The 15,069-nt window shown below is 48.7% G+C and overlaps 1 protein-coding gene across 2 annotated transcripts in view; it reads left to right on the forward strand.

Annotated features, from left to right (window-relative positions):
* The first annotated feature begins 5,507 nt into the window (after positions 1–5,507).
* The window catches only part of FAM222A (family with sequence similarity 222 member A), an 84,145-nt gene continuing 74,583 nt past the window's right edge, over positions 5,508–15,069 (forward strand). The window contains exon 1 of one of the 2 annotated variants that reach the window (XM_053363842.1): positions 5,508–5,693. The gene's annotated coding sequence lies outside the window, so the exon portion shown is untranslated. The remainder of the gene's footprint in view (positions 5,694–15,069) is intronic. The other variant, XM_053363841.1, reaches the window with a different exon arrangement.

The following is a 15,069-nucleotide window of genomic DNA, read 5'->3' on the forward strand; positions in this document are numbered from 1 at the left end:
TAATGCTGTATTGTTTTTAACACTTGATTGGGGGCCGCCCAGAGTGGCTGGGGAAACTCAGCCAGATGGGCGGGGTATAAATTTATTATTATTATTATTATTATTATTATTATTATTATTATTATTATTCCTGGCTGCTGCGCACTGGTTCATCATCTTCACTGAGCTCTCTGCTGTGACCCTAAGGTATCGCTCCTTGTCCGCCACTGAGCTCTCTGCTGTGACCCTAAGGTATCGCTCCTTGTCCGTCACCGGCAGTTCAGACCCCTTGAGTATAAGAAATTAAGAATTTTTTTTGCCCCCCACATCATCATCATCATTTATTGAATTTATATACCTTCCTATATTCTGAGGTCTCAGGGTCTCATCATGTGTCATTTTACAGTTGTTTCCTTTGAACAGGACTTGCAATTTTATCTCTGAATTGTGCCTTTGGAGCTCTTAACAATCTCTTTTTATTTTAACAACCCTGAACAATCTACTATCTTCAGCAAACGTGGCCACCTCACTACTCACTCCTAACTCTAGATCATTTATGGACAAGTTAACATCTTCCAATATCTAAAGGTCTGCCACATGGAAGATGGAGACAGCTTTCTGCTGCTCCAAAAGATAAGATCTGAGCCAATGGATTCACAGGATTAGAAAGGAGATTCTGACTCAGTATCAGGAAGAACTTTCTGGTGGTAAGAGCTGTTTAACAGTGGAACGGACTCCTTTGGAAGGTGATGGACTCTCCTTCCTTGCAGGTTTTCAAGCAGGGGCTGGATGGCCATCTGTCAGGGATTGTTCAGCTGTGACTCATGAATTGCAGAGGGTTGGACTAGATGACCCTCGGGATCCCTTCCAACTCTACAGTTTTATGATTCAAGAGATGCCAGTCCTTGGGAGACTCCACTTTCTATTTCTCCCCTTTCAGAGAGCTGTTCATTTATTACTACTTCCTGTTCCCTGATGTTTAGCCAATTCCTGATCCACAAGAGGACCTCTTCTCTTATTTATTGACTGCTAAGCTTACTTATAATAAGGGACGCGGGTGGCGCTGTGGGTTAAACCACAGAGCCTAGGACTTGCCGATCAGAAGGTCGGCAGTTCGAATCCCTGCGACGGGGTGAGCTCCTGTTGCTCGGTCTCTGCTCCTGCCAACCTAGCAGCTCGAAAGCACGTCAAAGTGCAAGTAGATAAATAGGTACCGCTCTGACTGGAAGGTAAACGGCGTTTCCGTGTGCTGCTCTGGTTCGCCAGAAGCGGCTTAGTCATGCTGGCCACATGACCCGGAAGCTGTGTGTGGACAAACGCTTGCTCCCTTGGCCTATAGAGCGAGATGAGCGCCACAACCCCAGAGTCGTTTGTGACTGGACCTAACGGTCAGGGGTCCCTTTACCTAAGCTTATTAGGAGTCTTAGGTGAGGTACTTTGTTGAAACTTTTTGAAAGTTCATGTATGCTGTGTGATGCGTAAGACCTCTGCCTGGCACTTTAAAGCGGTGCTGCCAGTCAGAGCAGACACCATTGGGCTAGATGGATCAACGGTCTGACTCTGTGCAAGGAAGATTTGTGCAGGGATGGTGGGGAGGGAAAGAGCACCAGCTTGGCACGCAGAAGGTTCCAAATCCAGCCTGCAACATTTTCTCTATGTAGGGTTTGGAAATGATGCCCTGTCTGAAAATCTGGAGAGCTGCTGCCAGTCAGTGTAGCCAATACTGAACTACTGTACAAAGACACATCATCTGGCTCGTATACAGCAGCTTCCTGTGATCCCATACCTACAATAAAGTAAATATACATATTTGCTTCCTAGGGATGAAAGTGAATTTTGTTCCATCCACATTTTAAAGTAACTCAGCCTCATTCACTGGTCCCAGATTTACATGCAGATTGAAGGACAGCAAACGATTGAATGAGAATTTTGTGATGCAGTTTTAGTTTCTAGATTGTGTGCAAAATACATGTATTTTATTGGGAAATGTAGTATTTTTCTGCATACAGAATGCAGATTTTTAGGGATTAATTTTTCAAAATGAAAAAAATGTGTGTGGAATTTACAAGGTGTTTTTTTTAATCTACAAAAAATGGACTTGTGATTGAGCACATGTGAAACTGGATGAAATTCACAATGCAGCCAAAATAAGAATCATTCAGTCAGAAAGAACCACTCTGAAAAAGATTCCAGCATCCTCTTCTAGCAGTGGCCAGCCAGATGCTTGCGGAGCCTACAAGCAGAACCTGAGCGCAAGATGGATTCTCCTCCCTTGTGATTGGCAGGAGCTGGAACTCAGAAGCATTCCTGCCTCAGGCCACAGAGGCAGAGCAGGTGGCTAAGAGCTGCAGGCGGGCAGTCTTCTCATCTGCAAATCTGCCCAGTCTTCTGCATTGCAGCCATCCCTAATGACATGTCAGGTTCAATTAAAAGCAATGGTGTTAAAAAGGTGTTTAGATCTCCATTTAGATTTAGATTTTAGATTTGGGAGAGAGTGAAGCTCTTCCCTGTTTGGCAGAATCTCAGCTATCAAAATGAATCTACTACCCAGGATGCTGTTTTTATCCCAATCAATTTAAATTGTAAATAATTGAGGCTACTTCAAAGAATGGAAGGAGGATATTTCTAAATTCATCTGGCAGGGGGGAAAGCCAAGAATTAAACATAAAATTATGATAGATATAAAAGAAAGAGGAGGCTTTGCCCAGCCAGACCTGCAAATGTACTATGATGCAGCCTGCCTGTGTTGGTTAAAAGAATGGATTACATTGGATAATGCAGACATCCTGGACTTAGAAGGCCATTTTTAAAAATTCAGCTGGCATGCATATCTCTGGTATGGGAAGGTGAAAATTTATAAAAGTTTTATGAATCATATTCTAAGGAAGAATTTGTATAGAGTTTGGGAGAAATATTAAAATCTGCTGGAAAGGAAAACACCTTTATGGCTATCTCCTATCGATGCTATTACAATTAAGAGAGTCAATATGGATAGACAGGGAATTGCTGCACTTTACAGAGAGGGAACCTAAACTGAAATCAATGGAAAGTGCAAGGAGCCAAGTTACAGACTGGTTACAATATTATGTTGCATGAAATGTTTAAAATAGACAGGAAAAATGGTTTTTCAGACCAAAGCTCACAATTTGAAAAAGAACTTCTACAAAACAAAGAAAAACTTTTATCTAAAACGTACAATCTAAAATGCTCCCTGCAAGGCCCTTTCCACCTGGCCTAGAGGGGGGGGGCAGACTCACCCTGCCTTCTATGTTAAATATGTATTCTGTAGTTGACCTCCTTTGTAATGTTTTATTTTGAAATCTTTAAGATACAGTCATACCTCATGCTGCGTCCGGTTCAGGTTACGCCTTTTCAAGTTGCGTCCTGCGGCAACCCAGAAATACCGGAACGGTTACTTCCGGGTTTGGCCGCTCGCGCATGCGCAGAAGCACTAAATTGTGCCGCGTGCGCAGACGCTGCTCTTCTGGATGCAAACGCTTTGCGTTGTGGACGTGCCTCCGGGACAGATTACGTCCGCAACTCAAGGTTCCACTGTAATATTTTCTTCTTTTATGTCGCTTTGACTGTATACTCTATATTTGACTTTCTTCAGATTGTTTTATTTATGTTTTATTGATTTAATATGCTGTAAACAGCTTTGAGATTTTTCTTAAAAATATAAAGCGTGATAGAAATTAAATAAATAAATAAATCAAAAGACGAGCTTGTCAAAGCCTCTATGACAGTTTGGGCAATAGATATAGGACATAATATAGATTTTAATCTCTGGGAAAAACTTTGGAAGAGCGATCTGAAGTTTACAGCATGTTATTCTTTGAAGAACTACTTGAAAATGATTTACAGATGGTATTGCTAAGATGTATAAGACTGAATCAGATAAGTGCTGGAGATGCAATGAGGGTGAGGGAACATTCTTTCATATGTGTTGGACCTGTAAGTGGGTAAAAGAGTATTGGGAAATAATTCATAATGCATTGAAAAAATGTTTAAAAGTACTTTTCAAAAAAACCACACACCCGAGTCCTTTTTGTTGGGGATAATTCAGATGGAAATTCCCAGATGTCAAAAAAGGTTATTTATGTATGCCACTACTGTGGCCCGTGTTTTGTTAGCCCAAAAATGGAAAATGAGCGAGGTCCCAACTAAAGAATGGCAACTTAAACTGATGGAATATGCGCACCTTGCGGACCTAACATATAGTATAAGGGAACAAGAATAACATACGTTTAAAGGAGATTGGAAAATGTTTATTGCTTATATGGAGGGAAATTGTGTACACTTGAAAACGTTGCCAGTATTAAGATAAATTCAACAGTGTAAATAAGTCTTGATGGATGTAATACTGTAATGGAATGCTGAATGGTTTAGTTTATGTAAAATATGCAGAGATTTATAATATGCAAAATGAACCATGGAAAGAGAAGAAGTCATTGATATTTTAAGGTTCCTTAAATGAGTATTCTAAATTGTAAAACAGAAAATCACACACACACACACACACATAGTGTTTAGAAGGAAGATGTGTGTTTTTAGTTTGCAGTTGCTGTTTTAACATTCCAAAGCCTCTCCTTGTTTATCTTTTTTGCAAACTGCTTTGAGGGTTCTTTTTTTAAACAAAAGTCAATCAAGCAGCGTGGACATGTCTCCCGCGCGGAGTCCCGGTCGGGGAGTCGCCTTCCGCCTCGGCGGGTCCCGCGCTCGAATTTCCCCGCGCAGGAGCCACGTGCCTTGACGGCGGGGCGGGGCCGAGCGCGAGAGACGCTTCGTGGCGTCGCCGGGGCAACGGCTGCCGGGGAGACGGGGGCGGGGCCGAGCCGCGTGCGCCTTGCGCCGGGGAGGAGCGCGCGCGCCCCGCCGCGCCTGGCCGCCTGCGCCCGGCTCGCCTGCGCTCAGTGTCGCCGGAGCCGCCGCCGCGGACGGAGCGGGCCAGGAAGCAGCCGCTGCCAGCCGGGCAGCCAGCCGGAGGCCCGCCCGTGGAGCCGCCTCCGGGGATGCGGAGCCGCCAGGACCCGGCTGCCGCCTAGCCTCGCCGAAAACCGGATTTGGGCTTTGCAGCCGCGCCGCCGCCGCCGCCGCGCCCTCGCCGCTTCCAGGGAACGCCAAGCCGCCGCCGCCGCCGCCTCGTCCTCGGTTTGCTCCGCGCCGTGGCAGCTGGGGCGCCGCTCGCCTTCCTGGGCGCCGGAGTCGGAGAAGCCTTCTTCGCCCGGAGCGCCCTTGGCCGCCTGTGGGGGCGCGGCGCCCTTCCTGCGCCCCGGCGGCCGGCGAGGGTCGGGGCGCACACAAAGGGAGCAGCCGCCCGGCGGCGTCCCCCGCTGCCGCCGCCGCCGCCCGCCCTCCATGTCGCCTCGGCCGGGCGGCGCGCGGCCCCGGCGGGAGAGGAGCGCGGCGGGCGGCTGGCTCCCCCGGCCCGCCGTGCCGTGGCGCGGCCCTCGCTGCCCGTGAGGCGGCGGCCCATGCCCGGGGGCGGCGGCCCGGCCCGCGGCGCCTGCGGCGGCGGCTGCTGCTGCTGCGCGTCGCCTGACCCCGCGCCGACTCGGCCGCCCTGGACCTCCGCCTCGCGCGCTCTCCGGCCAGGACCTCCTTCTCTCCCCGCCGCGGCTCCATGGCTCCCCGGACGCGCCGGCTGCTCCCGCCGGGGGCGGCCTGAAGAGGAGGAGCGCGCCAGGAGCGGCGGCGGCGGCGGCGCTTGCCGGGTAAGGGCCGCGGGGCGACGGGGCTCCGGCCTCGGGGCGGGAGAGAGGGGGCTGCCGCTGGCCCATCCTTCCCGGGGCGGGCAGGGCCGCCTCGCCCCCTCCTCTCTTCCTTGGGCTTTTCCCTCGCGCCTTTTGTTAGCCCCTCGGAGCGTTTTGTCGTGTTCTCTTTTTGCCACCAAGCTGCCTATTAGTTGACATGCATCTTTTCGGTGCTCGCGACAGCCCTGCCAGGTGGGTTGAGCTGAGAAATGTGAAGTGCCTGCCCCAAGGTCACCTCAGCCAAAGGGCACCTGTGGCCCCCCAGCCCCACAATAACTCCTGACTGCCGTCCCATCTGCCTTGCTTCATGGGGGGCGGCCGGGGGGGGCATTCTGCTGCGCCCAGGCTGCTCCTGCTAGCAGGGGGGTGAACTTGCTGGCTGAGCTGCAGGTGCCTCTGGGGGCGCCGGAAAAGGGTGCTTTGGCCCAGGGGCAGTGGGAATCTCCTTGGCTGCCTGGAAGAGCCTTTTTCGCGGGGGAGGAGAAGAGGCTCTGCAATTTGGCTACTTATTTTTCCTGAGACTTCCCAGGTGGCCTCTTATTGCATGCTATGGAATCTCTCACTTTGGGGTAAAGGGCTGGAAATCTTTCCTTTGGATGATTAATCTGCTCCCCTCCCCCATAAAATTGGAATGAGTGGCAGAATTGCTTCTGCTTAGGCCGGTGAAAGTGTAGTGAAGCTTTCTCAGAACTCACAAGAGAGTGGTGTTTTCTTTGATTACCTGGCAAGCCTTGTGTGTGTTGGAAATCACCTGCCCCCCACCCTGGGAACGTGTGTGGCGTGGGGGGGGGGGTTGGATGTTCCTTCTAACTCTGCAAGTGTGTGATCTGTGTGGAGAGCTTGGTCTGCCCACATGCCTCACCCCCCTTGGTCCTCCTTGGAGCAGGAGGTGGGCATGGACCTGTGGTTTTTAATTTCTAAAGGAGCGCAGGGGTGCCTTTAATGAAAAGGGCAAATGTTGCTGACACATCCTCATGGCAGCAGTGGGATGGAGAGCAAGGGAGATCTCAGCCAACCCACCTCAGCAGTACATTGATTTTCTTTTTAGGCTACAGTTAGGGATTACATGTAAATGGAGGGGGTTTTGGTAGCGAGAGGAAATCTGCTGTCTTGAATAATACAATATTTTTTTGAACGGAGTGGAGGGTTGACAAGTAGACTGTTGGCCTCCTTCGCAGAGATGTGTAACGGGGGGGGGCTGCAGATGTAGCTGGACCCCCCTTTTTAAAATTAAATTATTGAACGCTTCACAAACTTGCATGCTGCTGTGCTCCTGAATGCCCATTGCCCCTAACTTGGGCACATTGGCTTTAGATGATGCTTTAGCAGCCTCTGGAGGGCCACACGTTTGCCACCCCTGCTGAGCCTCTTGTGAGCTACCTGAGCCTCTTGTGAGCAGAGGGGGTGGGTGGGCAAAAGGCTTTTGCCTGGCTTGCAGCTGGTTGCTGGTCTGGTCCACCAAAGCGATTCTGTCTTTGGAACCTTAGATAAAATGCCCGGGGGGGGGGGCAGTTCCCTGGCTGCTGAGAAGCAAACCCCCATGTGCAGGGGCAGTCTGCCATGATGGCAGGGAGGGGGCGGGGAGGTAGAGGCAGAGCTTGGGGGCACCTGGCTGGCAAGTCCTGCGAACAGGACTCAGTGTTGGACTGAGTGGGTTTGACCCAGCAGGGAGATGATCTTCTTAATGTCCCTCAGTTTACTCATTTAGTCTGTAGATTAAGAGAAATCCCATTTTGCTGGAGGAGGTGGAGGCTTTCCAGAACCTGCATTTTTGTTTGTTGTGCCCACATCAGGGGCTAATTTCCTGCTAAGATCATGCCCATCCTTGAATCCGGAATCTTTTAAGAAAGAACAAGCTCTGAGAAGTAGGAGTTTGCTTGGCTGTGTTGTAAGAGGCACAAACAAACGCAGCAAACATTATCTCCCCATCCTCTTGCAATACAGCTCACCTTCCAGCTGGCCCTTACCTTTCCATGAAAGGAGCTTACAGTAAATGTGTTTATTCCCCCACCCCCCTATTTTTTTTAAAAGTGCAGTCTCTGCATAGTGCCTGGTGGGTTGGGCTGCACACAGTAATTCTGGGTCTGAAGAGGCAGAGGCGGTGCAAGAGTTAAATGGCAGTGAGGCTGTGTGTGTCTCCCCCCCCCCATCCCTTTTAAGCTGATCTCGTTCCTTTCACATGACCAGGGATGGATGAGCGCACTAACCTCCTTCTCTCTGGCTGAGCAGGAGCAGAAGAGCTCCCTTTAGTGTCTCTTACAAAGAAGCTGTTCAGCCAAAGAGCATCTCGTAATCCGAGGTCGGAGGCATCTGGCGAATTAAGGGCAGAAACTTAGGCGAGGGTCTTAAAGGGGCCGAAGCTGCCCGTCTCTTAGGTGGGGAAGAGAGGCGTGCCTGTGAATGGAGATAAGGGGAGCTGTGTCAGATGCGACTGGTCTTTGTATTTAATTTATTTATATCCCTTCCTTTCCCCCAAATTGCCATTCAAGGAGGCTTCCAACGTTTAAAAACAGCACCATTGTTATTATTTATTATTAGTGGCATTTATTAATCGCCTTCTATGCCATTGTCTCAAGGCGATTTACCCATAAGATAATGACAAACAGTTAAAAGCATAAAAACAACCAGTACCTTTAAAAACAAGACTGGTGCCCTGACAAGTGGTGAAGACCCCTTTACCCAGCTGGGGAAGCCTGTCAGAACATTTCCAGGAGGTGTCAGCGGGCAGGGAAGCTTTTCCATAGAACAGGGGCAGCCACACTAAAAGCCCATCTCCAGGTTCCTGCAGAGCATGGCTCTCCTTCCAAGGGTCTAATTACCCACGCAATGTCAGCAACGTTATTGGCCCGTGGCCAGTACATTCTTAACGTTATAAAATATAAAGTAGTGAAAAAAGCTAGTTTAAAAAATCAACAGTTGTAATAGAGCCAGCAGTTTGCCCTGACAGCTGCCCAGTGGTCAGCGCTGCCTGCACCTCCCTTTCCAGAGGCCTGTTCCAGGAAGACACAAAAGAGGGAGCCCGTCTGGCCTCTCTTGGTACGGAATCCCGCCTTCTGGGAGCAGCTGTAGAAAAGGCTTGCTCTCGCATCCCCGCCAGCATCTGGTGTTGAGGGGACTGAGAGAAGGTGCTCCCCTGAGGATCTTTGCACCCGGGCATGTTCAGGCCATAGATTTACTGGTCATCAGCAGTACTTTGAATTGTGCCTGGGATCAGATCAGATGTCAGTAAAGTGGTTTTAACTGGAGAGTAGCGTTCCTGGCTGCTGGTTCCCACAGTGGCAAACTGACCCTCTGGACTTAAGGACCCCAGCCTCCTCCTCTCCCCGTGGCTCAGCAAGAGAGCAACCCTGCCTGAAACCCTTGGAGCACTGAGCCAGGTGGGCCAAGGCAGCTTCCTGCATTCCCCAGCTGGTCTTGAGATGGTGTCTGTTGCAGCGAGGAACTTTGGAGCTCACAGGGAGAAGCACCTGCCCAGTTGCATTGGGTGTTTTGACCTGCAGGTTCTAGGAGATGGACTTACGCCTGCTACACAAGGCCAGGGTGCTTTTCTGGGCTGCTTGGGAGCTGCACTTCAAAACGTCTGGAGGGCACCAGGTTGGCGAAGCCTGGATTAAACGTCCTCCTGCCACAATCATTTTCTGCAATGTGCTCCCATGCTGTTGATCCACATGGATGTGGTGTGGCAGCAGAGTAGGAAGCTGTGGTTTATAACTCAGTGTTAGGCGCTGATAAGTAAATATTCTGGCCTTTGAGCAGACCTATGCTCCTTGCTTTGTAGCTTATAAGGTAAAGGGTTCATTAGGTCCAGTCGTGGCCGACTCTGGGTTGTGGTACTCATCTTGCTTTATTGGCCGAGGGAGCCGGCCTACAGCATGACTCAGCCGCTTCTGGCAAAGCAGAGCAGCGCACGGAAACGCCGTTTACCTTCCCGCCAGAGCGGTACCTATTTATCTACTTGCACTTTGACATGCTTTCGAACTGCTAGGTTGGCAGGAGCAGGGACCAAGCAACAGGAGCTTTCGTGGGGATTCGAAAGTCCTAGGCTCTGTGGTTTAACCCACAGCGCCACGCGCATCCCTTGCTTTGTAGTTTAAGACTAGCTAAATTGAGGGATGGGAAAGACCACCTTCATGTTCTATCAGCGTCCATGGTTCTGGGGTGCCAAAGCCAGATTTAAAATTTTATTTTTTTAAGCTGGTGTCTGGAGTTGTCCACCATGGGCTAATTGCAGACCTTAGTTGGCAGATAAAAACCGTATGTAAAGTAGTTATTCATTTTTTAGAAACTTCGGTTGGAGCAAAAGTATGTAAGCTTTCAGGCTTTGTAGGTGCTTTGCTAGGTGAAATGTGAAGGGAGCAACATTTCTGGCGCAGATGGAACAGGTTGCCTTAGTGGCTGAATACATTTTTGCAAGGAAAAGCCTGCTTTCCACATAGCCCAGCCCTTGTGAACTTTTAAAGCCTGTGTACTTTTTAACCCGACTTAAGTCACTTGAGTGAAAGATGGTAGCTGTGGGGTGAGCAACCTGTGGTCTGAGGGCCACATTCCGTGCTGGGTGGCCTTCCAGGGCCACGTGCAAAAGTGGGCACAGCAACAAATGTGCGTTTTGCCTTTTTACCACAAGGCTGCTTTTTCTCTCTGTGCTGCATCCATCCAAGCAAGCAAGAAGGGGGGCTGGACTTGGCCCCCCAGGGCTGCAGTCCCGCATCCCTGATTTAGAGGGTGCTGCCTTGTAAGTGTTTTGTATGGATTTGGCCTCTCTCAGCCATAACGCTCTATGATGGCCTTAGCTCCCCCCCCCCCCGCCGCCAGCATACCTCACAGGGCTGTTGTGAGGCTGAAACAAGATTGCCATAGAATGGCAGAGTTGGAAGGGACCGTGAGAGTCAAACCCAGGACCCTCAGATTAAGACTTTTGTGCTCTGCTGACTGAGCTAATGTATATGAAATGATAAAACAAACCAAAAAGGGTGGGGGGAGAAACTAAGGTAAATGGTAGCTTCTAAGGTTGTAAGCTCCTTGGGCAGTGGTGGAGTTGCATGTATAAAAACCTTGAAATAGTCGGGGAAATGGAACGACTGAGAGAGTTTATTTGGATTTGTAGCGAAATCTCAGCTCATTTCCTCCTCCTGTGCTGGAACCTCTTGATAATGACGGTGCCTGCAGATTATAGATTTGATCATTTGGAACCAAATAAAACCCTTGGCTTCCTTCAACTTTATACACCTTTTGAAAGGCTCCAAGAATTTGGTGGGTCTGTCTCCCCAAGTGGCACCTGCCACTTTCTTTTCCCTGCATAAAGATCCATCTCCGGTTTTAACAGGTCGATAAATCTCCGCTTCCAAGTCCCACCTCTCAGTTTCATGCTGCAAGATATTTCAAGCCTGAAGAGGGAGGGCCATTAAAATTGCAAGGCTCTGAGCCACTGGGTAGTGATCCGGGGCTGCAGGAAGGCAAAACTCACCCTTCCCCCCTTTTCTTCCTAAGGTAACACTAATGTCTCAGCAAATGAAGCTGATCTGTAGAAAACGTAACTTGAAAAAAGAGACATTGCACATACCTTTGTAAACCAAGAAATCTTTAATAGAAATATATTATTTTTTTTAAAGAAGACGTTGGCCGTGTGCTTGAGTAGTGAAATGGGACTTCAGTGGCCCACCTTCCTTGTTCCCTGAGACCACCTCCTCTTTCCATGTGTGAGGATAAGGAAATATTTCTTTACAAAGCGGATTTCAGTTGAGAGTGGCGCTCAGAACTTGTTGGGAATTTGATGGCCTTTCACTTTGGAAGAGTCCTGATCCTGCAACCCAGTTGCTAAGACAGTGGCTGCCAAAGTGACTACTTCTAGCCCTTGGGGGAGGGGGCGCTGACGGCGTAAATGGCTATCAGACTCTGAAAAGCTGGTATCACCGGATCACATCCATCAGTTTCATTGTATTAATTAGACTAAGTAGTTTTAATTAGCTTTTGCAGTAAAGGTGTAATGCATTGTTGCAGTTTTGAATTTTATTGTGTTATTATCTTCCTTGATGGGTCCTGCAGACCACTATTCTGGATCATGCTTCTTATAGGGCAGGGGAGGGGGCACTTGGGGTGAATTCATGGAGCCAAGGGGGGCAGTGGCTGGGGAAAGTGTGGGGCCCCCTGCTCTGAACTCTTATGTGCAGCAAACCTGCTACTCCTCCCTGGAGTGGAGAGGAGAAAGAGGCAGTGGAGGGGCATTTCTGAGTTCCCGCTGCTCCTACTTGCAAGAGAGTCATGTCAAGTGGCTGAATGTGCCTTTGCTGTGTGTAAAGGCTGCAGGTGTGGGGGCCGTTAATGGCTGCCCTGGTCTGCCTGCCTTGCCAGCTGCCCTTACTAAGCCTCCGAGTAAGTGGAGAAGCTAGATTTTTGCCATCCACCATGAAAACATGCTTAGCTTTTTTCTGTACTGAAAAGAAAACACAGCTAATGTCATTTTAAGAAAAATTAAAATGTGTTACCCAATTGCAGCCCATTTTGCATCCTTCTCCAGGTTGCATATATGGGTTGGTTTGTTTTTTATTTGAAAATAATGATCTTGAGCTTATTACAGCACTTCAGAGTACAGGACGATACTTAACAGTCTAAAATGGAGAAAGGGGGAAAGTGGAGGTCTGAGTAAACAGGGATTCTTTATAAGGGGTTCTTTCAGTTGCACCAGAGACTTTCCTGAGTCCTTTGTATGGTGCATGAGGTTCTCCCCCTCCCCCCTGTCCTCCTGCCCACACGCAGAGTGCCTTCTTGTTCCTGAACAACCACAGTTGGTCTTCTTTCTCTGTGGCAACTAGTACTTAAGGGGCATATCCTGATGGGGTCAAAAACTCTGCTTTGATCCCTTGCAAGCCTGTAAAGGAGGAAAGAGCTGGCCTGTTGCTAATGCCTTGAGAAAATATGTGACTCTCTGGACAAGCTGCTATGCCAAATATAAATGACAAATTGCATTCAGGACTTTCCAGGCAAGCGAAGGAGCGAGAGAGGAAGGACATTTCTCTCCTTTTTCTCTTGCCTGGTGCATTCTTTGGAAAAAGCTAATATTCCTGCAAGGTAATTCAATCAAACAACGATTCCTGTCTGCAAATGCGGCAGAGAGGCAGGCTTACAAAAGCCCCTGCTTTTATTATCTCCTGCTTGCTCGAGAATTGCTTTTCTCCCTCGAGTGAGCTGGCTAAAGCTGGCTTTATTATGTTAACCTATTTGTGTGTCAAGAGCTATTGTGCCGCTCAGTATCTCTGTTTGTGTTTGCTTGGCACTGCAAAGAAAAGGGCAAGGGAAGGGAGAAGAGGAGGAGAAATGGCCGGCTGGTCAGTGCCTGGCACTTGGGGGGGGCAGCACCCCCAAGGAGGGGTCCGCCATGATTATCAGCCTGCTGCCTAATAATGTCTCCTAAAAAGCGCACCTCTTTGAGTTTTTGTAGTGTTTGCGGCAGGGATACTATTTCTACTTTGGCTGTGCAACCTTTGCTCACCTAGTGCCCCTAAATGTTTTAGCCTGCAGCTAGAGGCTACCAAGGCTGCTGAAGGCTGCACCCCTATCTGCATCTAAGTCTCCCTCCCTCCCCCCGGTTTTGTAGTATCTGACACAGACCAATGGTTCTTCTAGTTCAGTATTGCCTACACTGACTGGCAGCAGCTCCCCAGAGTTTCAAATGGGTCTCTCTTAGATGCTGGGGATGGAACCTGGGTCCGTCCTTCTGCATGCAAGGCAACTGCTCTACCACTTAGTGAGTTATGCCCTTTACCAGATCATTAGCCCAGCTGGGGAAACCCAATCAAATGGATAGGGTATAAATAAAAAAATTACTAAATGTATAAAATGAATTGGGTGGTATAAAATATATGCAGGGGGGAAAAAGAACCATGGAGGTGGAAGTCTTTTGATAAGAAATTAGAGAATGAAAATGCAGATGTGTATTATAGGTCTTTGAAAGTGCATAAATAAAAATTCAAAAAACTAAATAAAATATTATTGTTATTATTTGCCAAGTCCAGTTGGAGCAGAAGTGTCTTAAGTTCTTGGACAGAGAAGAATTTCCCCTCCGTCTTCTTGCCTTTGCTGTCCCAAAATATTTTTAACTGGATGTGCCCACCCAGAGACCTCCTGCCCTCATTTCTTTTGTCAAAAGAGCTCAGGACAGTGAGCTTGATGCTTTTCTGGTGTATCCTCACAACAACCCTTTGGGGTGGGCCATCCAGTGTGCGAGCAAGTACCTGGCCCAGGATCTGAGCTGTCCTGTCCAACATTTAATCCCTTTGCCACATGAGCTGGATGTTAAATAACTGAACCCCCAATGAACCACCATGATTTTTACATTTTGGGGGTACTTTAAATCCTCTGAGGATTTAAGTAAAATGATACTGTGCTTCAATAGACCTCCAGTTTGGAGAAAATGAAGAAAGATGTTGGGTTGAAAGTACTCCAGGATGGAGAAAGCTCTTGTTGCTTTGACTGAGAATTAAGTAATTAATACATACTTTTTATTATTTATACCCTGCCCATCTGGCTGGGATTCCCCAGTCACTCTGGGTGACTTACAGCATATATAAAACATTAAAATATCAAGCATCAACTTCCCAATACAGGGCTGCCTTCAGGTGTCTTCTAAAAGTTATGTATCTTCTTGACATCTGAAGGGATGGTGTTCCACAGGGAGGGCGCCACCACCAAGAAGGCCTTCTAAGAAAGCACTTTAAAAAGAAAGTATGAAGGAGCTGGTGGTCTTTTTGATTCACACGTCCCAGGAGTCTGCAGGTAAAGGGTGAAAGTGCATGCGACAGGTGTATTGGGGTAGCCCTACCCCCACTGTTAATAACTGGGGGGCGGGTTGCATTCAGTTGCATTCAAATGCCTTTCTTTTGAAATGAAGCAAAATGCTGTCACTGAATTGATCTTTGCTTGATCCCATTGTCAAGTTGGCCCAAGTCTCTTTTCCCCGTGTTGTGGAGGTCAGGGCCCAGTGAGATTGTGTCTCCTTTTCTTTGATTCTGGAATCCTGAGCGGCTGGTCTTTTCTTGCACGGACCTCACCAGGTCTAAAACGGATTGGGATCCCCAAGTATCCTTCAAGATGGATTGAGTCATCCAGACTCAAAGGCGTAACTGAACCCCGTTTACCTTCCTGGGTCTGTCTCCGGACTTTCAGTACTGTGGGGACTTGAATAATTTTGAAGGCTCCACCCAGGATGGGTGCCTGTTGTGACCCTGTCTGAGTGAATGGCCTCGCCTCCTCCCAAAGCAGGTGGAAAATCCTGCCTGGTGCCTCCTACCGGGATGCCATGGAGCCACTCGGACACTCCCTAAGCATGCAGCCAGCCACCTTA

Source organism: Podarcis raffonei, chromosome 13, assembly GCF_027172205.1.
Source record: "Podarcis raffonei isolate rPodRaf1 chromosome 13, rPodRaf1.pri, whole genome shotgun sequence".
NCBI lineage: Eukaryota > Metazoa > Chordata > Lepidosauria > Squamata > Lacertidae > Podarcis > Podarcis raffonei.